Raw genomic sequence first — 27,974 nt, forward strand, 5'->3', positions numbered from 1 at the left:
ACTCCCGTGCCAACACGGACTTCTGAAGCTAACACAGAATTTATAACAGATAATGTCCAAAAAATAATGTTAAGAATTTTAAATCAAACACAAATGTATATTTCGAACTAGCCTAGGTTCAGTCTAACCTGAGTGAAATGTTTCAAGCTAATCTGACCCCCCTATTGTGTTCTGATGTTTTCGTCCCATACCACCGCCAGCTGCCTTGTACTTGAGCACACCCATCTGTGAATGAGTTACAGGACTTGAGTATGCAAGAACAGAAGTCCGTGTAAGGATGCTATGTTTCCTTATGCTACAAGTACCGTCTTTGATGAGTCCAGCCTTTTTCAAGAAGCCGAGCTCGTGAAACACCAGTCCTCATTCATTCAATCTACATCACATGTGATATTAACAACGCCAAGGTCCTCAGCCTGAGTCTCCCAACCATTTCTACAGTCACCCACTAATCAATGATTCCCACCCAAAGGAGTAGTAATAAGCAAGCTCATGCATGCAGTCATCATGCCCCTTGTTAAATAAAACCGTGGGCATACCCTGCAGCTTTGGCGAACTGCAAGCGTATCTCAGGTTATCTATGCACCGGGAAAAATCTGTCCCTCTAGAAACAAATCTCGTAGGCCGCTACTTCCATCGAAATCTAATACCACATACCAAAATGACACTATTGAATTAAATATAAGGAATCGACTACAGAGAGCTAGGGATCAAGGGAAGATCTGCCATGCTCATGGTGCACTGCTGCAGGGAGTCATAGCGCTGCACAGGGTACTACTGTTGGACCAGCCCTGGAATGTTGGGCGGTTTTAATAATCTGAATTTTGTAAATTGTGTTTTTGTGTTTGAAGGGATGGCCGTGTGGGTGGGGATGTTTGGGGAAGGGAGATTGGACGTATGAGGGGAAATGTTAATATAACACAATGTAGGAGGCTGCGAGGGGATCTTAGGATGTGTTGGGGCTGCAGAATTAGTGGAAACATTGGTTTACATACAATAGTCGGATGTAAGAGGTTTTGGAAGTATCAGTGGGACTGTTGGGGTTGGAGAGAAGTACTCCCCCTGAGGCAATGCAGGCATCAAGTTCTGTTTTTCAGGAAGCCTAAATCCGGATCAATGACAGCTCATAACCTCCTGTGGCAGCAGTTATAGTGCCATTTTTAGGTCGAGCCTAAACAGCACATGCGCTGTCTGGAAAACATTGCATTCAGTATGTGAGTTTGAATTTCGCCCCTTGCTGTCCATTGGTTTAAGTGTCAGTCACGTGTAAAAGCTTATGTTTCTTTTGTTTCTTTTCCTTATTTATCCCACCTTCCCGTGTCTGCTTCTCCTCAGGAGTAATGGCATATTACACCTACCCTTCCTTTAAAGGTTTTATTTCCTTATGTGTTGGTGTACTCTTTGTTTATTTGCAGGCTGCACAAATAGTTTCTGAATGCTATTTTTTTTGATCAGGGCTGCGTTTATTTCACAAGTATGTTACCGCTGGGACCTGTTCCTAAGGTTTGTTGCCCCTCACCCCCGAACCTCCCACAACACTGCCAGACTTCAAGGACGAAGTTTAAAACTCTGTGTACCCCATAAAAGCATGTTTGCTGTCAAATCAGGGGTGGCATTCCACTGACAGACATATGTCCTTCATTATATGGCGGTATGCTTAATTATTTGGCATATGTGCTCATTATATGACTCATCCCTCTTAGAACTGGAAAGACAGTTTTGTTTTCCAGGTTGGAAGGGCCTGGCGCCTGTCCCACAGCAAACTCTAACCCTGACTATCAAGTGGTGGGAACAGTTTCCTAAATATTTAACTGAATTTAACTCACATTTTAATGAGCTGCTGTGACTTAAAGGATTCAGTTGTACTCCCTGGGCCGATATCAGGCGCTCTGTTTAGCCGAACACAGAACTCTTGTGCAGATGGCTCTGCCAAGGCTGCCCGGGGAGCCCCGTAGGGGACCCTCCAACAGGGCGGCCGCCTTAGTGCCATCGGAAGGCACACTAGTGCCCCCGGTCTAGGGACCAGGGGGTCAGTCGGCTGCGCCACTTTAGCATTAAACACATGATGGATACTAGTTAAGCGACCTGCATGAAGCTGTAAATGTGGCTGGCATGCAAAGGGAGATATCTTCTTTTTCACTGGATCCCCTTAATCCAACTCGCCTAAAGTAAGCGGAGGATGCCTGTTGAAGTTTTTTGACCTGCTATTAGTTATTAAAAATTCCAGGTACTATGAATTAGTCAGTTGTACTCAAATCATAGGTACTTACAGGACACATGTGGTTCAATACACACTCCTTTGGACAGAACTGCCCCCCCCCGCCTAGAGCAAAGGGAAGTATACATTATATGGGTTGGCATACTTTTTCAGACGTTGGTGGTTGACTCGCACACATGGGTGTTCTGCAGAGTTTGGGGACAGTTTAGCATGCATCATCTTGTCACTTCTCTGTCAGAGCCAGCAGAACCCTAGGGTGACAGCGCGCTCAAATACACATCATGTTGGAGGTAGGTCCAGGATGAAAGTTTGTGCTGGATGAGGCTCTAATCCAAAGCGATTGTGGTATCTTTCCAAGGGGCACATCTGGTTAGGCTGTATGACATTTTAAAGGACAACCAGGGCTCCCCCTCCTTTAAGTCAGATCCTGTTTATTTGTTGTTTCCGCAGTTTAGGGCAGGTTATCTGGCCCAAACAGTTGGGTTTGATATTTGGTCGGGTCAATGTACAGAGTGCAGCCATTTTCGCTGGGTATATCTGGGCAGGCAGGAATGCCAGGCAAGATTTTAGCAAAGGCAGGTAGCAGTACTTATGGGGTAGGTGATATATATTTCTCACAGGCAGGCCGCCAGGCAGGGGGACCATGTACCTAAGTCACATACATCAGGCAGGGATGCCCAGTGAAAGCATTGGGGGACTGCACAGAACAGGATACTGCACAGGTTGGATGCCGGCAAATTGGGGCTGCACTACTGCAGATGGCAAAGTAAACCTAGACTGATTCACATTCGGGGTATGGTGGTGGTGATCCCACCTCTTTTCTCAGGATCACTCCGTCTAGTTTAGCGGTGCTATTTGTACCATCATTAGCACCAGTAGCGGCTCACAGGGGTAGCAGTAAAGCTTCCTTTTATTTCACCTGGGATGGGAGCTGGCAATGTCATCAAGCTTTGCAGCCAGAAACTGATTAGGCAAAGACATACCTGTGATGGTGCAACGGGCACTAAGCTGTAGAACCAGCTAAGTTTCAACATAATCTTAGGATACTGTCAGTGATTAATGTAAGGTCGTGGGCTACACAGAGGGGCGCTAAAGGGCGCACGACAGAATGGCCACCCTTAGGTGAGGCTCCTGTAGCCTGGATCGATATCCGATATTTATCCTGGTAAACCGGCTCCAGATTTGGCTGATACAACACTACGTGCTAAACTATACTCATTTCCAGCATCGGTGAAACTGTGGTGTCGATTGCACGTCTGGAACAGGCGTTCCGGAGCTCTGAAACTATCCCCGGATAAATCACTGCACTGTCGGGGTGAGACGTGGGCGGCAGCCGCGACTGGGACAGGCCGCGGCTGCACATGCGGAGACCAGGCCGAGATAAGAGAAGGCGGGGGTTGCGCCTGGGAATGATTGCAGTAGCCGTGGGCGCAAAGTCGCCGCCATAACATTCCCCCGGCGGACAGAAGCTCGTCGCCTGACAGAATATTGGTACAGTAAGGGAGGAACGGCTGGAGCGGCCTTATATACGGAGGGACCCGCGACCGCGCTGGTGCTGCATACGAATGGGAAGCAGGCACGGCGGCGACCAGACTCGGTAGGTGCGCTAACGGGACCAGAGCCTCCGCACGCGAGTCATTGCAGGAACAGGCGATGGCCGTTAGCAGACGTCAGAACCAGGTGGCAGAGAAATTCTTAGTAGTGCACCTTAGGCGGGAACGGCTAGAGGAGTATTCAGCGGGACCCAACCACTGCGGGAGAGGTGTGCAGCACAACTGACTGGTGACATATGTATGGGGACAACGTGTAATGTCTGATATGGTCAGAATTTCATCCAGTTGCCTGTAATTTCCGATATATAACGGATCACCACCAGAGCTGTAATTAGAGGGGTGGACATTGTTGCAGCGCAGACCCCTCGGCAGGCCACGGTCCCTGGCTCTCCATGACCTTGCTACTTTGGGGCCCTGAGCGATTTGCAGCCTAATCACATAGAACTGTGGTGCTTACATACGTGGGACTTCTACTACTGCTACCTGCTGTGCTTCAGGGTGGGAGAGGTGCGGAGACACCCGAGGCTACCTGCCTGTAGTCCACGGCAAGGAGACACTTCCCCCTGAAGGGGATTCGGGTGTCTTAACGTGAAACCATCGATTCAGAACTGACGGAAGGTAGGAGTGACCGGCGTTGGGCAAGGATGGGGAAGCCGGACTCCCGTCAGTCTAAACTCACCTTTGACGCTGCAAAAAAAGTATCAAACCCCACCACGGAGAGCGGAGCGCCGAATGGGACGGATCAGACAGCAGGCGGTTCAGCGAACAACGAATTCAATGTCCAACAGCTTCTGCAAGAAATACGGCAAGGATTTGCCACAGTAGTAGACAAAGTGGACGAAATGTCGACGAGAATGGATGCAATTGTGCACAAAATGGACCAGCACGAAGAACAACGTGGGGAAGCGGAGCGGCGCATTTCCGAAAATGATGACATCACGGCGGGACATACAGCGCAGCTTACAAGAATGGACAATTTACTACGGGCATCGCTGTGAAAAATGAGGATTTGGAGGCCCGAAGTAGGCACAATAATATACGCGTCACAGGAGTTCCGGAGTCCACCAACACGGGACGTATGGAGGATTACATAGAAAAGCAACCATTGGGACTGACGCCTTCTCCGCACAGTTCATAGTGGAGCGGGCACACCGGTCTCTTGGGCCGCAACCCAAGCCTGGAACCCCACCTCGACCAATAATTGCCCGCCTACTGAATTATCGGGATCGAGATGTTGCCCTGCGAGTAGCTCTCTCCAAATAAACCTGACCTACGAGGATGTGTCCTTTTTCATATATCCGGACTTCACCCCGATGGTTCAAGAGGAATGACCCAAGTTTCTTACAGTAAAAAGGAAGCTACGTGAAGCGCAAATAGACTACGCCTTGTTATACCCGGCCCGGTTGCGGGTGACACACCAGGGTAAGCAACGCTTCTTTACTAAGCCGCAACAGGTGGAAGATTACCTGCGAACACTGAAGAAGGAGCAACGTGGACCGACCGGACGGAGGCCTGCGAACCGAGACAACCCACTTGAGACTGATGAGGAATCCTGAGGTGCTTCCATTAAGGACTATCTATGGACCCCTTGGGCCTTGCTGGTAACTGTTGATAACTCACATAGGATACTAAGACTGGGGACACTTGATGACTACTCAGCCGACTTGTATCGAGAGTTCCGGAGGTAATGTATTCCAGGCCCCACTACCCCTCCTTCACCGCAGCCCAGTAGTCACCTAGGTCGGAGGGCTCGGGAGAGGGAGGAGAGTGGACGTGTGACCACCTAGAATTGTCCCCCTACGGGTGTTACCCTATGTTCACTACTGTTGAACTGTTGACAGTCATGTTGGGGTTGGAAATTTGGGGAGGGGGGTTGGAAGAAGATACTGGCAAGTTGGGGCTGCTTCAGTGGGTGGGGGGAGGGACAAGGGAGGGGTTGAGGGATTACACTCTTGCAATGCCATATGTTGGTTTTATGCCATTTGGTGCTATTGTTTTTTGTTGGGAAGAGGGGGGAAGGGTGGGGAATTTGGGGATTGGGTGGTTTGAATTCGGTGGGAGGATCTGACTTTGCTCCCAGCTTTAAGTGGGGAGAGACGGGGTTGCTAAGGGGTCGCTTTTTTGTGAGTTTGAATCAAATCCAGGTGCTATTAACTAGGCAGGTACGGATTCTGGTAAAAGAAGTAGTATTTGGTTATTTCCTACTGACATGTTGCAACACTTTACGTCGTGATGGCAGCTGATGAATTGACGAGGAAGATATCTGTATTATCTTGGAATATAAGAGGCCTGAATGAAGCCAGGAAAGGCAGACATGTGCTAGCGTACTTAGATAGGCATCGAATACAAATTGCATTATTGCAAGAAACACACCTAAGTCCACGCTCCAACTACACATTTGCCAGCAAAAGGGCAGCAGTCAGACGTTTCTCATCATACTCTGCATATGCTAGAGGCGCTGCTATTTTAATAAAAAAGTTGGTGCCCTTTGTGCCGCTTGGGGACCTGCTGGATTCGGAGGGGCGATATGTCTTAATATGGGGCAGACTTGGCACTGACACAGTTACGATAGTGAATTGTTATGCTCCTAACGTAGACACGCCTGATTTTTTTACACAGTTGTGGGGCATGGTGGTTAACATAGGTTCCATGCATGTTGTATGGGGGGGTGATTTCAATGTAGCGATGATCCCGGGAATGGACAGGTCGGACGGTAGTGCCCAATACAATAAACGTGCCAGGGATGTGTTGCGAGGCATAATGGAAGAAGGGGGGTTAATTGATAGCTGGAGGTTTGTTCACGCTACACTTAGAGAAGGGACACATTTCACCACATATTCTAACACATGGGCTCGACTTGATTATTGCCTGTTATCTCGTGGACTGAGTGTGGATTTGGGAAGGGTAGTACACTTGCCTAGGTCATATTCGGACCATTGTCCAGTACTGGTTCAAATTTGTATACCTGGATATGACAATACGAAACCCTGGTGGCGCCTTCAGCCCTCAGCATTACTGGATGAGGTCTTTAAATTGGAACTGGGGGAGGAGATTGCAGCATTTTTTCCTAGGAATAAGGGGTCGGTGGATGACGTGGAATCGATTTGGGAAGCTTTTAAAGTAACGGTCAGGGGGTACTGCATCTCCAAAAGCTTTGGGGTGCTTAGGGACATTCAGGGTACTATAAAGAAACTTGAGCAGGAACTGAAACAATTAGAGGCAAAGATGGCACAGGGAACAGTGGGGCAATTGCATAAGGAATTTAGGGATAAACTCACGCAATATGAAGATGAGGCAGCTAGAGAGGTAAAATTTAGAGGTAAGCACTGGAGCGCTAGACGATACTGCGAGGGGGAGAGACCAGGGCGAGCGCTTGCAGAACTTACGCGAAATCCTCGATATAACACGCACGTCCTTGAGATACTTACACCAGAGCGTGGGAAATGTCAGGATACTAAGGGTATCTTACATACTTTCACGTCGCACTACAGTAGCTTATATACTATGCAACGGGTAGAGGAAGTGGGGTTTGACGACTTTCTAGATGATGTGGCGTTATGCTGGTTGAGCGACACCCATAGACAATTTCTGGGTGCCCCTTTGGAGCTCGACGAAGTACGGGATGCTATAATGTCATTAGGGAATGGTATGGCTCCTGGACTGGATGGGCTTCTGGCCGAATTTTACAAATGCTATATAGACATAATGGCCCCAGTGTTGAAGGAGGTTTTTGAAGATGCGTTAGAGGTAGGAGTGCTGCCAAGATCAATGCGTGAGGTGGTGATCACTTCCCTTTTAAAACCCGGGAAAGACCCAGCTGAGTGCGATTCGTACCGGCCTCTGTCCCTAATAAATTGTGATGCAAAAATTCTAGCAAAGATACTAGCGTCCCGACTCTCCTTTCTAATGACTAGGATAGTGCTCCCGGACCAGGCTGCCTTTGTTCCTGGTAGGTCCACCAATCATAATTTGCGTACCCTTTTCTCTATGATTCACACCATAGCGCCGGAGTTGCCGGTAGCTGCCGTGTTCTTGGATGCAACGAAAGCATTCGATTCAGTGGAATGGGATTACTTATTTGCTGTTTTGAACAGGATGGGGTTTCCTAAGTTATTTATTGCCTGGATTCACATGCTTTACACAACACCCGCGGCCAGAGTGCTTATTAATGGTAAATTATCCGAGCCCATATATCACCAGAGGTACCAGGCAAGGGTGCCCACTTCCCCACCTGCTTTTTGCAAATGCGATTGAGCCCTTAGCATGTCGCATTAGACAACTGCACAAACAAAGCGCATTTAAATGCTTCCAACGGCAGATTGATGTGTCCCTATACGCTGATGATCTGACATTGTATGTTACTGATCCTCAGGCTAACCTCAATCCACTGCTGCGAGAATTTATAATATTTGGACACCTGTCGGGCGTACAAATTAATTGGAAAAAATCACAGTTTTTCCCTCTCACCCCATCGGTGTCCCTATTTCAGCTGGACTACCCGCTGGAGTGGTGTAGCTCAGACCTCCGCTATTTAGGTATCCAGGTGGCCCTAGACAAGGAAGAAACAATCAAGTTGAATTATGGCACTGCCATTACGAAATTGACCGATGATGTCACTCGCTGGAGGTCACTGCCACTATCCATGGCGGGTAGAGCTTCGCTTATAAAAATGATAGTACTACCTCGGTTCTTGTACCTTTTTCAAAATATTCCATATTACCCGGGCGCCTTTTTTTTTAGAACATTGAGATCAGAATTGCTAAGGTTGTTCTGGGGAGGCAAGCAGCCACGGCTGGCATGGTCTATCATTACTCAACCATACACTAATGGAGGATTCGATGTTCCTGACTTTATAGTATATTATCTGAGTGCACAGGCACAATACGCGTATCATTGGTTTGCACCGACTCCTTTCATGCCGCAGCTAGCTGCAGAGGATTGGATAGCGAGACCTCTACCCCTGAACGGAATCATACATGGCCCAGCTGAAGCTGTAGAGACACCGTTCACTACAGTGACCTATGCGATAGACGCTTGGCGGCGGATCCTTAATATGCTGCACCTTCCATTGTTATATGCCCCTGGTCTACCACTCGTATATCATCCCCGCTTGACGTTACTGCAGGAAGGTGGGTTTCGAAAAATGTGCCAGCGACTAAGCATTGCTAAATGGGGTGATCTATTCCTGAATGGCCAGTTTAAAAGTAGGGATCAACTATTTCAGGGAAATCAACCCACGCCTCTCGAAATATTCTATTATGTCAGGCTGAGGCAAGGATTGAAGGATATAATACCAACATTTCCTGATGAGCCAGATATAGTGATGCCACTGCATGTTGTGTTGACGTCTGCAGAGGGACGCCATATGGTCTCCCACATATACAGGAGCATCAGGTCGCAATGCGAGGGTCTGGAGTGTAAAGCTCGCAAACAATGGGGTGATGACATGGGCATCGAAATAGATGATCAGCGATGGGTCTACTGTTGTGGTGTTACAGCCAATATCTCCTCTAGCTGCAGACTCAAGATTATACACTTTAAATTCCTACACAGGATATATCATACACCAGTCAAAAAATTACGATTCCATTTGACAGATAATGACAGATGCGAACGATGCAGGGCAGAAGGTGCGGGATTTCTACACCTGGCGTGGGAATGCCCAGAGGTATATGACTATTGGACCCAGGTTCATACCGCTATGCAGGAAATGGTAGGCGGGATACTAGGTAGAGATCCCCTCATTATGCTATTGGGATACACACCAATGATTCCTAAACCCACTAGGAAATTTGTTGACGTTGCATTATTTCTTGCGAAACGTAGGGTTGCATGTCGCTGGGGGAGGGGGAGAGCCCCTAAATGTAAGGATTGGTTGACGGATATTATATACTGCCAGGACCAGAATCAGATATATGCAGAAACATTGCCGATGCGAACTAGACCTAAGGATATGTGGGATCCTCTGAGGAACTAACTCTTAAATCACTCTGCTACATCTGACGCTGGGGATCAGGAAGGCATGAGTACCACTGCAGAGTTGTAGACATATGGTCCCAGCGCTAGGGGTTACAGATCTTACAGTTTCATGATACAGCTGTTGAAATAAGGTAAGAACAACACAACAGAACGTCTGGCTTTATGATTATGTATTATTGAAGGTTCATTGGTTTTATGTCGTTGATATAGGGAGGAAGTACAAGTGGAATTGGACCACTGACCGGTCTCACAGATAGATAAAGACATTTTCCGGTGAGATAGCCTGATATATTGGACAATGTTGCTGAGAGTTCATGCCTCTTATTGTCATCTATATTGCTATTATGATGTAATGTTGTGTATACTATGCCCAATCCGATGCCTGTAAGAATGTACTTGTATAACAATTTGAAAATCCCAATAAATAAAGCTTTAAAAAAAGAAAAAAAAGGTTGTGGGCTACACAGGAATAGGCACTTTCAGTCAGCTGGTGCAGGTGTGTACCATTCCCAAGAGAGTGCGGGTTGCCTTGTTAGTGCTGATATGGAGGGGATGAAGCACTTATACGGACAACTACCAGAGCACATTTTGCAGTCATAGTAAAGGTTAAACTGATTATATTGTTGGCATGTTACTAGATGTTTCAGTTAAGCGAATTTACCTTGGGAGTTGTCAGCGAACAGTTGGGCTGCAATGTTGGTGGTTAGCTGGTTGGCAGGCCTTTTAGATGTGTGTTCTAACTCAGGCAGGTCCAAGTATGGGTTATGGTGCTTGAAGTCTGCCTCATGATGCAAGTACACAGGCAGGTGGAGCGGCAGAACTGAAAGGGGCTTGGGTTCGACCGCTGGTCACAGGTTCAGATCCTGGTAGGCTCACCTACCAGTTCAGCCTTCTGAGGTTGTTGAAACACGTACCATTGAGTTGAGAAACTAGAAAATGTGCCTTTTCTCCCGCCCTATAGCCTTGGCTGGCAGCCATGCAGATTGTGGAAGTTGTCATCCAAAAAGGGTGCTATGGTACATAAGATTGGGGAAACCCCTGGGTCAAACACAAATGGGCTACAAAGTATTAGAGAACACTTGGTATTCCCAGTATTTAAAAAAAAAAGGGAGGTATTTATACTTTGGTTCCCCCTTGGTTCACACTGTCCGGTGTGCTCTTTGGTATACTAGCAGAAGTTTGGGAGGGCAAGGCGTCACCTAGGGTGGTGACTGACTGAATGCAATGGACATACTCCGACAAGTGATATACATAGATAACTGGGTGAAAGGAAGTAAGGCGGGCTTGTTAACTCTTACTTCCACCCGCATTGGGCACTTGGTAGGAGTGTCAAAGGTATTGCTCTTCAGCCAGGCAATGTTAACATTGAACCAACATCAAGCTATTGGTTTCAAGTCATATCAATCTAAAGTCCACGGGGAGTTTAGAAATGATGGGGGCACCTGTACAGAAGGGGCGTGCTGGCCTCCGGTCCTGTAGGGCTTGGACTTGTTTTGGCTGGATCTGGGAGAGGCCAGGTAATCAGCAGGATGTAGGTAAAGATGCCTACCTTGGTGGGGGGTTGTGACGGTGGCCACCCCCAGAGCTGTGGATGAGTTACAGGGCGATCCAGAGTCTGCAAGGTACAGAAGGGTACTACATTCAGCAGCACATTAAGGGTGCTAAGCCAAGGATACCCAGGGATGTCTTAGCGGGTCCCCTGGAAGTACGACGTCACCCCGTTAGTCCTACGGGCGGTTGGGGGCCTGAGCAACCGGGGCTGCCTGGCGCGCTCCGTCCCCCTTCTGGGGGACGTGAGTAAGTGCGTCGACTGGTGGTCCACTGATGGGAGGGGTGGTCCCTCCCAAAATTGGTAACCACCAATTGGCGACAGCCACGGTGTAATTTGGCTCATCAGGCGGGCAGCCAGCATAGGGGCTGGCCTGCCCTTGGATCGCCCGTAAGATAACCCACCCTGTTGGCATATTTGTTATGCAAATAAACCTGCAGCAATTTTCTTCACTAAGGTGTCTTGTGGTTTATTTATGTATGTTGTTGTATGAGAACTGAGGAGTGTTGCCGATATTGGCACTATGCCAAGGCTGCCCTGGGGGCCCCGTAGGGGACCCTCCAACAGGGCGGCCACCTTAGTGCCACAGGAAGGCACACTAGTCAGCACACTAGTGCCCCCGGTCTAGGGACCAGGGGGTCAGTCGGCCGCATCACTTCTGTCCGTGGTGGGGGAGGTCAAGGGTACAAATACCTTCCCCCACCCTTGGTGCAGCCTCTTGTCTGCTGCCCGTCTCACTGTTTCCCGCCCTACCGCTTGCCCTGCAGACGGCCAGAGGGTGGTAAGGGGAGGGGAGGAATCTAACTTATTGTTTTGTGTTGCAGGAGGAGTTACCAGAGTCTGCAAGGTACAGAAGGGTACTACATGCAGCAGCACATTAAGGGTGCTAAGCCAAGGATACCCAGGGATGTCTTAGCGGGTCTCCTGGAAGTACGACGACGTCCCGTTAGTCCTACGGGCGGTTGTAGTCCTGAGCAACTGGGGCTGCCTGGAACGCTCCGTCCCCCTTCTGGGGGGTGTGAGTAAGTGCGTGGACTGGCGGTCCACTGATGGGAGGGGTGGCCCCTCCCAAAAATGGTAACCACCGATTGGCGACGGCCACGGTGTAATTTGGCTCATCAGGCAGGCAGGCGGCATAGGGGCTGGCCTGCCCTCGGTTCGCCCACCATGTTGGCATATTTGTTATGCAAATAAACCTGCAGCAATTTTCTCCACTAAGGTGTCTTGTGGATTATTTATGTATGTTGCTGTATTAGAACTGAGGAGTGTTGCCGATATTGGCACTATGGCTGCTGGCAAGAGAACAATTATACCTTTTATTCGGTTAAGTCACTGCTTACTTCTGGCAGGGAGCACACAGGCAGGAATTGTTTAGCCCAACCTCACAACAAAAATAGCCGAACACAACCTACACGTTTTCGTTGTTTGTGTCTTCGAGTGTGGGTGTAGCTCTCATCCTTAAAGTGAGAACATCGAGGGAGATACAACAGCACCTCCTTCTGAGCCGTAGTCTCATGCGCTCTGCTGCTACATACAAGGAACTCAGAAACATTTAAAGCACATATTACATGCACATTGAAGCAGGATTTAAATTGGTGAAGTGCTATTTTCTAGCCCACTTGCCGAGCGGGTGTTAAACGGCAACATGACACATGAGAGACCATAAAACAGCTCAGACAATACTTCAAGACAGATTTCTATTTAAATGTAAAATAAAATACAATACAGTGATAGTGTCATGAGGCCATAAAGTGGCTGCTGGGTGCTATACAATTACAATGCCAACAGTTTTGTCCTCTGCAAACTGCACTACACCCCTCCCCCACCAAACAGTAAATCCGTACATTACCCCCTGCACTGCCCCTCCCCGTGTAGACAGGAATGTGGGTTGGAGGGTTCCAACCCCACCCCTCCCCTTGCATACATCACAGCAAGCATGTGATATTTCTCACATTACTTCAGTATCGACAGGCACAGATCGGGAGTGTCGGGATGGAGTAGGTGGGGGATGATGGAAAAAAACAAGCATTGGCATAGCCAATAGGTCTTGCTTTTGGAACCTTATAAGTATTTAGTTGTTCAACACAATATCCTTGGTGCAACAACATCAATTGTTGCATGGCTAAACACTTATACGGTCCCAATGGCGAGACCAATTGGCTATGCCAATGCTTGTTTGTATCCAGTGTGGACCGCAATGAAAATGGTATACTTAGGCCTAGTCTGGAAACTTGAAACAATAAGGCCTATGTTTTACTGGCACCAAAAAGACTTCCTGCATTTTCATCTTTTTTTTTTTTTTTTTTTTTTTTAAAAGCTGTGCAGAAACTCTTGGATATAAGATTTGCCAACTGCTGGACATTTTTTTTTAAATGGTGTTGAAAGTTGACGCTAAGAGAGTAATAAGGGGAATACTTTCTTGTTTATGTTTCATTTTGTCTTTGCAAATTGTTTTTGAGGTTTCGTATATTATAAAAAAAAATGCTCCCAAGTATACTAAACCGGGAATCATGAGTAGAAATACTTTACAAGTTAGTAATTTAATTCCAAATGGAAGCCATGAACAGAAAAATGGGTGAAACTAGTAATGATCCAACACAAGTGATTTTTGAGCGATTGTTGCATGTGCAGAATTGAAGCAAGTAACGGTTGAACAAAAGCACCCATGACCGATTGTTGCAGGAGCGTGATATGATGAATTAAAGTGTTATGACTGATTATTTCATGCGCCTGTTGTTGCCTGTGCATAATTTAAGCAAGTAACAATTGAACAAAACTGATTATGATCGATTGTTTCATGTGCGTAATGTGATTGAATGAAAGCGACAATGACTGATTATTGCATGTGAAGAACTGATACAAGTAGAGGTTGATAAAAAGTGACTAAGGCCATTTGTTGCACGTGCCTAATTGAAACAAGCATTGGCCGCGCAGCTATGAAAGTGATGCGGCCGCGAAAGTTAAAATGATCGCGGACTGTGGGAGAGAGAAAAGCATGCATATATAACCACAGTTAAAGCTCAGCGGTAAAAGGAAAAAAAAGTGAAAGCAGGCTACGCAATCTGTGGTGGGGAGGGGGAGGGAATTGAAGCGCGGAGAGAGGCACGCAAGGCTTAATGAGCTTTGACAGAAACCCACATAGCGGCTGCGAGCGTGCACGCGCACATGCATGAAAGCTTGAGGCCAGGAAAAGCCTGTGGTAGCACTTTCAAAAGCCACTCACTAAATTTGTCGCAGGGCAGCGTATGCGCTGGCTCAGCGAGACCTAAAAAAGTACCTTCTCGCTGCTCTCCTGCTCGTCATCTCAGTCTCTCCTCTCCGGGGCTGAAACAGGAAAAAGCCCGGCTGCCTCCCCTAAGCCAATGACAACGCTGTGATTGGTCTGAGAGCCTTTGATCATCGTCTCTCAGCCAGGGAATAGGGACCTGGGCATGTTCTCCACGCAGGCTGTAATGCAGCCTGCATGGAGAACATGCAGAGTGCGCATGACTGTTTTGGACGGCTCCAGAGGGCCAGCCAAACAGTTATTACACACTTGGAGTGGGCAAACTACTCCTCCCCTGTTCTGAGAGCAGAGCAGCCACACCCGCCCCGCAAAGCTGTGTGGCAGGAACAAATACAATGATAGTAACCTCGAGTTATTATCATTGTTTAGGTCGAGGCTAACGTTGCAGGGCATGCGCTGCTCGGTTTGCGAGGCATGCAGGGTTCAATGTAGCGTGGAAGCTTTGTGGAAGCTCCACCCACTCCCCACCCATCTTTTTCATTGGTTTAGGGCCTAAATGCTGCCTTCCGATTGGTTTTAGGATTGTTAGTACCTCCTCATGACTGCCATGGTCTCATTTGTATCCTTCCATGGCTACTGGCCCCTTTACTCCAAACTCTATTTTCTTCTCATGCCCCTCCCGCAGTCCGTGACTTCTCGGCCCCTCCACCCCCCTCACTCCCGCTAATGCCTTGTCATCCGCCCACACTCCCGTTTCCAATGCAAGAGGTCTCACGTAAATGCGAGTCGTATTGCATTGCGAATGCTTGTTTTCATTAGATGGCATCTGGCGCACAGCTTATCAGAGCGATTACTGTATCAGGCGCATTATGCCACTGACAGCTTCTGGCTGGCCAGACTTTGCCTGGCAGCTATTATCTGGACACCGCATTGTGCAAGAAGGCAAGGCCCTGGCAAACATTGCCAAATTCTCCGCATATTTGCGGGCCCGTCTCTCCCGTGCATTCACTTTAAAAACTGCACCACAACTGTACAGCGCGTGGACCGAGAAGGCCTTACTATGCCAAGATGCTGGGGAGGGGCCAGGCGGCCTCAATTGTTTCTTTTTTTTAAAAATTGTTTTTTGGATTCGATTATGTCTTAGAATATGCAGCGCCGGGGAAACACGGCCACACGCGACACCCTAACCCACCGAAACGGAAACCGGCTACTATTCTTAATAACATTGGCACTGCCAGCTCCCTCTCTGGATAGAAAGAGCTTATTTGATTGTCGTTTAAAACACAGCACTGCCCCGTAAGCAGCAAGTTATTACACAGCCAGCGGCTCTCAGTAACTGAGTGCGAATTAAGACAATGAGTCAAGGACAGATCTCCCCCGGCACACTTTAAATCTATGACTGGAGCAGGGGACGTGTATTAATTAACACCTTCCATGCTCATCATGAGCCACGGTGCTCGTGTGCTCATGATGAGCTGAGCTCGTTATTACCGTTAGAACGCTCGCACGCTGGGCAAATTCCCCTGCTGTGCGAGCGTTCTAAAGAAACGGGTGTGGTCATGACGAGCTGAGCTCGTCATGAGCACACGACCACCATGGCTCATGACGAGCTGAGCTCGTCATGAGCACCGGGGCGCTGCGCGCCCCCCCTCCCCCCAACACAGCGTGGGAATATGTCCCACAGGGAAAGGGTTATTGAAGGCTGTGGGAGGGGGCGCACAAAGCAAGCGGCTTCCACTATAGCTATTCTGGGAATTATTAGACACTTGACTTAAAAAAAAGGAAAGGGCCTATTGTCACAAGCTCTGTATGCCTGCAAAGCAAGGCACGATTCTAAGGAGTTCGGTTTACTAGTTATGTTAGATTGTTTATAAATTTCCAACAACCCAAACTAGTTATCAGTACTTTAAAAGGAAATATAGAAGTGCGGGTACCCATTATGTAGAGTGCCTCTTTGCTTCCCAGAAGTGCGATATTCTCCCATTAAATTTATTGCTGGAGTGCTTAGAAGTGCAGGTGCTCTCCCCTTCAAATTAAAGAAGTGCAAGGACTCAGTACCGGACAGCACCTGCCCATTTAAAGATCTGCTGGGTATACTCTGCATGCATTGTGGCATCTCGTCGGAAAATCAGTAATCTTGATTCGCCAGCCAAGCATAAGCTTTGGTGAGAACCTGTGCAATTCACCTAGACTTCAACTATTTGCTAAACCAGTTAGAAGCTGTATTTTATTTCTGATAAATGCCCTGCATGTGCTTCACCTTTTCAAAAAATTTCAAATTGGTTGGTTCTGGCCGAATGAAACTATTACAGTGCTTCTAAAATCAAATGAAAAATACTTTATTTCCAAGAATTAATTTCCTAAGAAATATTGCACATTACCCAGTTAATAAGTAAACAGTACTTCTCAAGAAGGCTAGCCAAAGTTCTGCTTAGTAGCCACTGTCATGTTCCATTCTCATAAGATTACATGCCACAATATAATTCCAGCCATTGATTCTACTCACATGTATAATTTGGGGGAAATTAGGTATGGTTGTAGGTTGCCAGCTTTTGTAACCTGCGATTCTGGCACTTGCTACCGTTTATAACCTGTAGGTCACGGGTCCGAATCCCAGCAAAACCAACGCATCCTGCCATCTTTCAGAAGCATAAATAGGTTAATTGTGAGCAATAATTGTAGTCGATATTGTCTTTGTTTTTGGTTTGTGAGCAAACTCTTAGTAGATTTTAACATGTCCTGCTCTACTCCATGTGGCGGCCAGCTGCGAGAAACTTCATGCTAAAACTTTAATGCTTTTTAATTGTATTTATTAACGTATTTGTTAGAAAGAATCAAACCAAAAATATTTTAAAACCACTGGTACCTCCACGAATTCTGTAATATTAGGAGCTTGAGGGTTCCCAGAGAAAATTGCTATTGGGAAATGGATTGCACATATAAGTGGAAATGAAATGGATTTTGTTGGAAATACTATTACAGAAGAATGTGCATAGTGCTGTGCTCTTGCATCTGGTACACTGGGAAATACGTAAGCATCAGAATGTGAAATGGAAAATGTCTACAGTTTCTTGTCTATATCAGATCAATCACTCGAGACGATGAGGAAATTAGAGAATGAGGCGACAGCAGATAAAAACAAGCATTTACAATGCAATAGGTCTCGCATTTACGCAAGTTTGACCTATTGACATTGTAAATAACGATGCCTTTTATTTTTGTTTTTAAAACATAAACAAAAGGCATTGCCATTTACAATGCCAATAGCTGAAACTCGTGTAAATGCGAAACCTATTGCATTGCAAATGCGTGTTTTGTTCTTTCTTACACTGCTTTGCAGCAGTGGGGCGACGCTCCTCCGCCTTAGCAGCGGAGCTGCCACTGCTCTACTCAACAGTGTTAGGAATCTGTGGAATTCTCTCTCTCTAAGCATTTGATAGGAGGGACAAATCAGCAGACATTATTTGCTTGTGTATGTCTGCTTTACATGCGCATATATGCTTGTTTACAAGTGCAACCCGGATTAACACAGGGGTTCTAGTTTTGGCTAGAACTTTAAGGTGAAAGAGTCTCATTGTAAGTGCTTTTGATAGAAGAGTTCATGCCAGGTATCGCAGAAGTTCAAAGCTATGCAAATGAACCCTATATCTCCATTACCAGACAATTGCAAGTTAACAGATCACAAATTAAATTGTATTTTAATTGAACAGATAGCAGCAGAATGTGCAAGTAAGTTGTCTAAAGTATGTAATATTTAATGTGAGGACACTAGAATATGATGAATGATAGGTAGCTACATCAAAATAATTACACTCTACTCAATACCACATAAATACACCCTACCTAAAACCATTCTGCCACATTGCAATTGATTACACAAAACAACACATGCAGCCAAACGACAGCACAAAATTCCAGATCACGCCACAAAATATAACAGCACACCACATAATTACACTCCACTACATACCACTCCACAACACAAAATACTAATCCACATAATTACACTCCATAACACCCAAACCCACTCTACATAATTCCAGTACACTCAATACTACATAATTACTATCCATATAATTCCACTTCACACCATGCCACATAATTCCAATACACAAATCCACTCCACACCAAACTATTCCACGCCACACAATTCCACAGCTAACAATTTCAACCCAACCCACACAATTCCACTCCACACCACATATATTCACTCCATAAACATAAGTAAAACACATTGTCAATTACAGCGCCAATTGCTTCAACTTTCACAAATGTGAGACCAATTGCATTGCAAATGCTTGTTGTCATGTTGTGGGTACTTATTAGGGATCACTGACATAATATAGAATGACAAAATATAGACTTAACAAAATATAGTCACCAAAATATAGAATGCCAAAATATCGAATTCCTATCTACAAACAGGTAAGTATAAAAATATCGAATCCAAAATATAGTCTGTAAAAAATTATAGTCAGTCAAAATATCGAATTTTTTTAAATGTCGTAAAAGTAATTTAAAATTAATGAAATAATAAATATAATTAACTAAAACATACTTAAAAATACTCAAATAACCTTAAAATTAAGATATAATTAATTTAAGTTATTAATAAAAAAATGTGCAATATTTTACCGTAGGATAGCAGAAGGGTAACATTTAATATTACAACTCCAGTGAGTGCAACAGTAGGGAAAGCGTTGGATAGCGTAGGGGTAAAAAATACTATTCCCACTCCAGTGAGTGCAACAGTAGGGAAAGCGTTGGATAGCGTAGGGGTGAAAAATACTATTCCCACTCCAGAGAGTGCAACAGTAGGGAAAGCTTTGGATAGCGTAGGGGTAAAAATTACTGTTCTCACTCCAGAGAGTGCAACAGTAGGGAAAGCGTTGGATAGCGTAGGGGTAAAAAATACTATTCCCACTCCAGTGAGTGCAACAGTAGGGAAAGCGTTGGATAGCGTAAGGGTAAAAATTACAATTCCCACTCCAGAGAGTGCAACAGTAGGGAAAGCGTTGGATAGCGGGAGGGTAAAAAATACTATTCCCACTCCAGTGAGTGCAACAGTAGGGAAAGCGTTGGATAGTGTGGGGGTAAAAAATACTATTCCCACTCCAGATAGTGCAACAGTAGGGAAAGCGTTGGATAGCGTAGGGGTAAAAATTACTATTCCCACTCGAGAGAGTGCAACAGTAGGGAAAGTGTTGGATAGCGTAGGGGTAAAAAATATTATTCCCACTCCAGTGAGTGCAACAGTAGGGAAAGCGTTGGACAGCATAAGGGTAAAAATTACTATTCCCACTCCAGAGAGTGCAACAGTAGGGAAAGCGTTGGATAGCGGGAGGGTAAAAATTACTATTCCAACTCCAGAGCGTGCAACAGTTGGGAAAGCGTTGGATAGCGTAGGGGTAAAAATTACTATTCCCACTCCAGAGAGTGCAACAGTAGGGAAAGCGTTGGATATTGGAAGGGTAAAAATTACTATTTCCACGCCAGAGAGTAGAACAGTAGGGAAAGCATTGGATAGCGTAGGGGTAAAAATTACTATTCCCACTCCAGAGAGTGCAACAGTAGGGAAAGCGTTGGATAGCGTAGGGGTAAAAAATACTATTCCCACTCCAGAGAGTGCAACAGTAGGGAAAGCGTTGGATAGCGGGAGTGTGAAAATTACTATTCCCACTCCAGATAGTGCAACAGTAGGGAAAGCTTTGGATAGCGTAGGGGTAAAAATGACTATTCCCACTCCAGAGAGTGCAACAGTAGGGAAAGCGTTGGATAGCGTAGGGGTAAAAAATACTATTCCCACTCCAGAGAGTGCAACAGTAGGGAAAGCGTTGGATAGCGGGAGGGTGAAAATTACTATTCCCACTCCAGTGAGTTTAACAGTAGGGAAAGTAATGATTTAATATATTATTTAAAAAAAATATATATCAATACCAATAAAACATTAATTGAAATTAATAACCAATTTAATATTATGTAATAATTAATTAGAAATACAACTACATATTATATTAAAAATGAATAACCTATTCATAATTATTTAACAACTAATTAATTTTCAATAACAAAAACTAATTAATAAGAAAAATTAATACCAATTAAAAATTAACAGTAAATTAATTATCAATACACAAAAATTATTTTTAATATGTAATTAATTACAATTACATTACTTCCCACCCTATTCCCCTATAAACCCACATCCCACTACAGAAAATACATTAATACAATTATCATAATTATCAAATATTTAATTAATACAAAATAATTACCAATTAATAATAATTAATTGCCAATTAATAGAAATTAATGACCAATTAAAAATTAATTAACAATAAATTTAAAATCAATACCAATAAATGAAAAAAATTATTTACTTAATTACAATTAAATTACTTCCCACCCTATTCCCCTATAAACCCACAACCCGCTACAGAAAATAAATTTAGAAAATTAACATAATTAACAATTAATCAATTAATACAAATTAATTGGCAATTAATAAAAAATAATTACCAATTAAAAAATAACAATAAATTCAAAATAATACCAATAAATAAATGAAAATATTTAATTAGTTACAATTAAATTACTTCCCACCCTATTCCCCTATAAACCCACAACCCGCTACAGAACTAGAAAGCAAAATGTAATTAAAAATTAATAATAATTGCTAAAAAATAATATTTAATTTAATATAATTAAATTACTTCCCACCCTATTCCCCTATAAATCCACAACCCGCTACAGAAATAAATTACGCAAAAATTAAATAACATAAAATTCATTACTTAAAATACATTAAACATACATTACAAAAATTAATATACACTTTTCACACATATACTAACATACTGTTTTTGATATTATTAAAAAATCGATACATTTAATGCCTATATTTAGGCTGTCCAGAATTCGGTTAAAACCGAGTCTCCCCGAAATTACCCTACCGACTGCAAATTAGCCGACCCGGTTTAAACCGAGTAATGCGGAATTTTTCACATTTAATTCACCACTTGGCCATTTGCACCTTTTCGCCACTTGAGGGCGCCAAAGCAGTACAAACCCAGCAGCCGAGCTAGGCATCGGTAATTCCATGTGTCGGATTATCGTCGTCTGGGTCGCAGAATACACCTTTTAGTGTAACGCACAGTCAGTAAGATGTACGCTGCTGCATAAGCATGTGTTGCAGCCTTGTAGACAGTACAATCCACTGTGTAGGTGTCTTTTACCAGGGCCACGTATTATAGCCCACCGCTAATTAGTGTCCGAGCTACTGTGTGAGAGCAATCACTGCATCTGAGTTATGACGGGGCGCCCCACACAGCTGAAAATGGCGGTAACTAGCGTCTTATCCACGGCGGATTGACAGTTGAAAGCTACAGGTGGCCCCAGTCAGTTCATAGCATGGGCTCCCATCTTCTATTTCATTATTTCTCATTAAAGCGAATGTACGCCAACGCTGAGTACAACAATGCGAGTACTCACTATGCACTGCAGCCATGCGCAATTTAGGAACAGTACTGTTGGTATCACATTGTCGCTCCCAGCCAGTACAAACCTGAGATCACATAGCATAGTTTCGGACTTTGTTATTCACTAACATTTGTCCAGACAAGCAGGCAGCATCACAACAACGGCCGTTTGGCATCCACAACCACACTCACGGCCAGTGGACAATGTCGATGCTAATCGGGCCCAACAGTATTAACATCCAGCAAACAGGCCTGCAGATCACAGGGTCCATGCAGGTCACCGGAATCAGTTTAGTCACTGAGTCTCACAGCGGCCGCTCCGCATGGCGCCGTGCTGTGCTGCAGGCAGGCCGCTCCATCACATACTGCGCTAGGCCAGAACCGGGAGGCCTCAAGACTGCAACACGTTGTTTTGGCCAGGGTTGTATTGGGAAGGTGGACATTCGGGCATTGGCCGATGGGCCGGGGCTCCAGGGGCACTTGTGGGCCGTTTTTTTTGGGCCTCTGCAAACCTGCCCAAGAGACTTACAGTGTTCCCTAATCCCCGCCAGGCCACGGCACTCTAATGAGGCGCCAGCATCACGGTTCTCTCCTGACCTGCTGTAATTTGAGGCTGGGTGCCCCGGTGTTGCTCTGGCCTTTGGGGAATTCTTGCCTCGGCCCCCTGCTTCATGGGGCCTGCTTGGCAAGTAGCAGTGTCATCCCCTGCTGGGCCTTGGTCTTTAGGTTATGGGGGCAACAAAGGAGGGTGTGAATACGCGTGGGGGGCGGCGGGGGGGGGGACTGATTTGTGGCCTTTGTGCATTCAGTGGGTTGTGTCGGGCGCCGGTAGCACCTAATTAAACCAGCCAGAGAATCTTGCACACAACTAGTTTAGTTTAAAGCCTCGACCTAGTGACGTAGCGGGGGTGGGTGGGGGGACGGGACTGACTGTCCGCTCAATTACCAGCTCCCAGTATGACAGGAAATAGTGCCATTATAATAACCAATACCCTGAAAGGGAACGATAATAAAAAAATGTTACCGTATAATCGCAAGTTAAAGTGAACACCCTACTTACAGATACAGTGCGCATAGAATAACATGCAGGTCACCCTGAATCCCTCTCTGGCAGAGCATGTTGTGTGCAAACAACTTCACGGAATCCCAAAAAATGCAGCATTTGAAGAGGTCATGTGCACCAACCAAGATTTATATTTGTGCTACGTATTCAGTGATTAGGGGCCAGGAAGCTCGTTTATATTACCTGCAATTCGGTCAATAGCTTTGAAATTGACATATGCGGTTATGTCTTTTTTTTAAAAGGTTCTAGAGTAGGTCAACGATGGTGATGCACCGTTCATATGCTGCTACACTTTTCTATCTGTTGGCACAGTGCTTATATCTGTTAATGTGGTACCTTGCATCAATATCTGTTGCAGAGCATCTGTATCTCTTTGGAGCCCCCTGCACTGAACAAGGCTGAATTTATTTTCCATTTTCACCAGCAAACATAAGCTCGGTTGTCTAGAGAAGAACATTTGCTCTTATTTTATTGGAGTGTCAACTATTAACTTTTATATTACTGAATATCCATTTACGTTTTTTAATATTTTTTAAATACAACACAGTCATTAAAAAACGTTTTCCTTATACTGGGTGCAAATCTAGTATAACTACTTTGTACAAAAATCAAATTGCAACTTTCAGTCCTAACTTATGAAATGTCAAGACACTTCTGTTAATTATTTTATTGCAATGGTTTTAAGTAATCATGCAAATAAAATTGTTATCTTATCTTACATACTCAGGGGCCAATGCAGTGACAAACGTATGTACAGAAAATATGTGTGTGTGTCTATATATAGGGAAAGGAGTTGGCCTAACGGCTAGAGCTGTTGACCTCGAATCTGGGAAACCGGGTTCGAGTCTCGGCAATGACGCTGAACATCCTGTGATTGTGGGCAAATTACTTAATCTCCCTGTGCCTAAAAAAATTGAATGTGTCCTAATGTAATGCAACTGGTGCTATGTAAGGCGCTCTGATACCTGATTCTGGGTCAAGTTTGCGCTATATAAACTCTTTAAAAAAAAACAAAAAAAAACACCCACATCCTGTCCCATCACAAGACAAAGGCTGGCTGCAAAGTGCCCCCATTACAAACAACAGCACTTTGATATTTTATGTGCAGGTGGCGCCAGGGTCTGGGGTGGTGAAGCAAAGCGGAAACGCCAACACAAGCCGCTCACACCTTGACCCGTCTGCGCGATCCTTATCTCAGGCCTGAACTGCTTCTGAGCTCAGGAAACGGAGGCTGAGGGAGGGGATAGCAGGCTTAGGATGTCGCTTTAAAAATAAAGATACAAAAATGGACAAAGAACCTGCACGAAATTAACCGGCACATCCTCAGATTCCAGACCGATAGCTTGTTGGCCCGGGTATGCAGGGAAACTGTTGACCGCAGAAATGACAGCGGCATTCATACCAACCAGCACTTGCACCAATCTACCACAACACTACCCCACCTACTCTCATACCCGCAGCATTCCCGCACTCTAAGACAGACCACCACATCCACCTCTTCACAAGCACCTTTCTGGCAGTCATTTATTTATACATGTCTGTGGGAGGAATGTGCTGCAGCACAGAAGGCATCAGACCAATGCTTTTACCCTTAGAATTGGTAGTTAAGCACCTTCTGTAGGGCCTCTGTTGAGGGATTCCTTGACTAGGTGTAGCATAGATGGTTGCATTAAATGTTTTTGAGAAACAAGCAATAATAAAAGCAAAGCGTTCCATAAACACCGGTAAAACACTGTTTCAGTTGTTTTTTACGGCGCGAAAACGAGTAACCACTGAAATGCAGTTTTTTTGAGGTATTGAAATCACTGGAAAACACTGAAAAAACACCACCAGAATTTACCAAAAATAGAAACTGAAAACATGAAAGCCTACCTATATTGTATACTTCGATATTTTGACTTCTATATTTTGAAAATCGATATTACTTACCTTAAATTCGATATTTTTAACCACTATATTGTGTCCATTCGATATTTTGTCCATTCTATATTTTTACTTCGATATTATGTCCATTCTATATTTTGGAATCAATATTATGACTGTTTACCCTTATTGGGTCATAAAATGCAGTGTCATAGCAAGAGCACCATGGGCCCGGATGCAAGGAAGAAAAATGGGCCATCTAGGCTCTGACTGGGTAGTAAAAGGCAAACAATTGGATCTCAGTGCGCCCCTCACACTTATGGGTCTCGGTGCCACTGCACTTGCTGTCCCATTGGAAGCCCCTAAATATATAATTTATTGGGAATCCAATGTTGCCCGTGTGTGCACACAATTGGATACTTTCTCTGTTGGGTGCTTTCAAGAATCTATTGCGAAATGAATGTTGTACAGGTGAATAGAAGGAGTGAGAAGCAGGGTCATAGCTTCAGGAGGGTGTTTGGGGTGTTACATTCTGCTGAATAGTTAGGTCATGGAGGTTTCAGTATGGCATGCTGAGGTGTCTAGTGGATTTCACCAGGAATTTTACATACACACAGAAAAAAACGCACACACTTTCTCCCTCTCTGTTTTGAAAGGCTTCAAAAATGTTGTTTATTTTACAAAATATTGTGTTTCTCTCACTTACTGCCCGTACCAATCTGCATTCGCCTTCCTTTCCACTGCCTGTTAAGTCCCTCTCAAATGCCCTGCTTGTCGTAAAATGTACTTTAGCATTAACTACCAGTATCATTGTTGGAACATCTTAAGCTCACCCCCCCTAAATCTTACTGACAAGCTATGTCCCTGATGAGGAGCTATGGTAAGGTGAGTACCTACACTATGTAGGATTAACCTGTCTTGCTTAGATCACATTTGTTTATGAGATAATTGCGTGGCCCATCCTATAGCTCAGGAGAATATGGGATCTACACCCTGGGAAATAGTTGTGATCAGCACATCTCTAGGATATTTATATTGGGTCCTCACCCACAAGTCTAACCTGTGGCCTGCTTCATTATTTGACCCACACCCTCCTTACCTAGTGTGAGTGGGCAGGCTTTTTTAAGGTTAGCGCTTAAACTACGGCCTAGGGATTGAAAGTGAATTAAAATTGCCTGCCTGATCCTAATTTGTATTTATTCAGAAGGTCCTTTGGCAAGGTTAAAAACAGTGGGGTGTCACAAGGGTATGATAGCCCCAGAAACCTGGGGTTGACATGTTTTAGCCATTAGGTGCACAGTGGGTCTATCGGCTTTCTTCAGCAACAGAATGGTATTTTTTAATCCTTACGTGGTGTGGTTGCTAATTCCAACCAATCTTACATGCACTCGTACACAATTCAGTAAAACGTGCACCATCTATACAGACCATTTTTATGTCTCTTTCCTTGGTCTGAATTAGAAGAGAAAATGGATGTAATTTGACATTGCAATTTAAATGTCTCCTGATTAAGCACAATATCCCTATTAGGCGCTGGAAAACATGCACACATCAGCACATAAGTCCACATAAGTAAGTATTTATTTGTTGATTAATTAAAATCATTACAAACAAGAATAGATTAAAGCAACCTACATAAACAAACATATACTATGCACAAAGTTATATTCATATTAAAATGATCATCTAAAATTGCATTAATACAGTCAATTCCATAATAATGTTTAAATGTTTACACACTGATTAAAATACAGATATTAACTAGAGTACAATATATTAGCAGCAATCACTGTTATAGCAGCATTTAACTTAAAGTGACAGTGTTAGCAGTAGGAAATACTAGTATAAATACATTTTTTGCTGTTTTCCATTTGCTAGCTATAGTAAAGTGCAATGTGCATAACTATAGTAAATTATACTAATAGACCCTTCAACTGGCATACATTTTGATTTAAACAATTCTTAAAATAAGTTTCTTTTTTTACTTTGAATCACAGTAAACAGTTATTTACTTGTTCTTCGTCTTTGAGTTTCTTCTCAGCAATAATAATGAACTTAACAAAGTGGTAAGTAAGTTTTATATTGGCCCCACTCAAACAGGTAATAATTGCTTGCCTGCATGTTCTTATTCCTAGTGCATTAAAAATTGGTTTTAGGATCAACTTCTGAGCCTCTGCCAAAGCTGGACATAATGTTACGATGTGTGTTAGTGTTTCCTCCCTTTGATTACAAAGCCTGCAAATGCTCGATACCCATTGATTTTCCCATTTTGGTATACCATCCTTTGTCGGATATCTTCCCAGCCTTAAATACATGAATTTATTCTTAAGCCTAGGTTTTAAATGATAAGACAAGTAAGATTGAGGTGACAGCCTACCGAAAGAGTTAGCAACTGTCCAGAAATGACTTATTTTCCTTAATTCCTCCTTATCCTCTATAGTCGTTAATAATGCGGCCATTTGATTCATTTCTTTTTTTAAAAACTATCCTGCTCCTCAATTCATCAGCCAAATTAGAGCAGTCAAAATTACTTATGCATTCATTAAAATACAGCTGCCAATTTTTGTATATTCCCCTCCTGAGATTTCAAGCCAGCATAACTTTGCCAGTGAACCTTCCTCTGAACGGACTAATGTTAAAAGAGACTTCAAGAATGTAGATTGACGCGCCAGAGATTGGTTTTTCAGACCAAATTCCAGTCTTATGTTTGCTCGACTAATATATTTGGGGATTTTAAAAACAGTTTTATATATTCTAATCTCTATATCGTCGAGCACTTTCGCGTCTTTGCCCCTAAAGATGAATGAGCAATATTCCAAAGATGGCATTAATTTTGCTCGCATCACCTTTATCAGATGGTCGTAATTGGGGCTTAATAGTTTGTCTCTTAATTTTCTAAAAGCAAATGCAAGTGAGCAACCCCTGGCTTCAAGATTGTTAAAATGCTGTCTAAAAATCAAACCATCGTCAAACGTGATTCCAAGGTATTTGTATAATTTCACATTTTCAATTACCATACCGTTAATATCCCATTCTTTAATCCTAGGC

Source organism: Lissotriton helveticus, chromosome 5_1 (genome assembly GCF_964261635.1).
Source record: "Lissotriton helveticus chromosome 5_1, aLisHel1.1, whole genome shotgun sequence".
Classification (NCBI taxonomy): domain Eukaryota; kingdom Metazoa; phylum Chordata; class Amphibia; order Caudata; family Salamandridae; genus Lissotriton; species Lissotriton helveticus.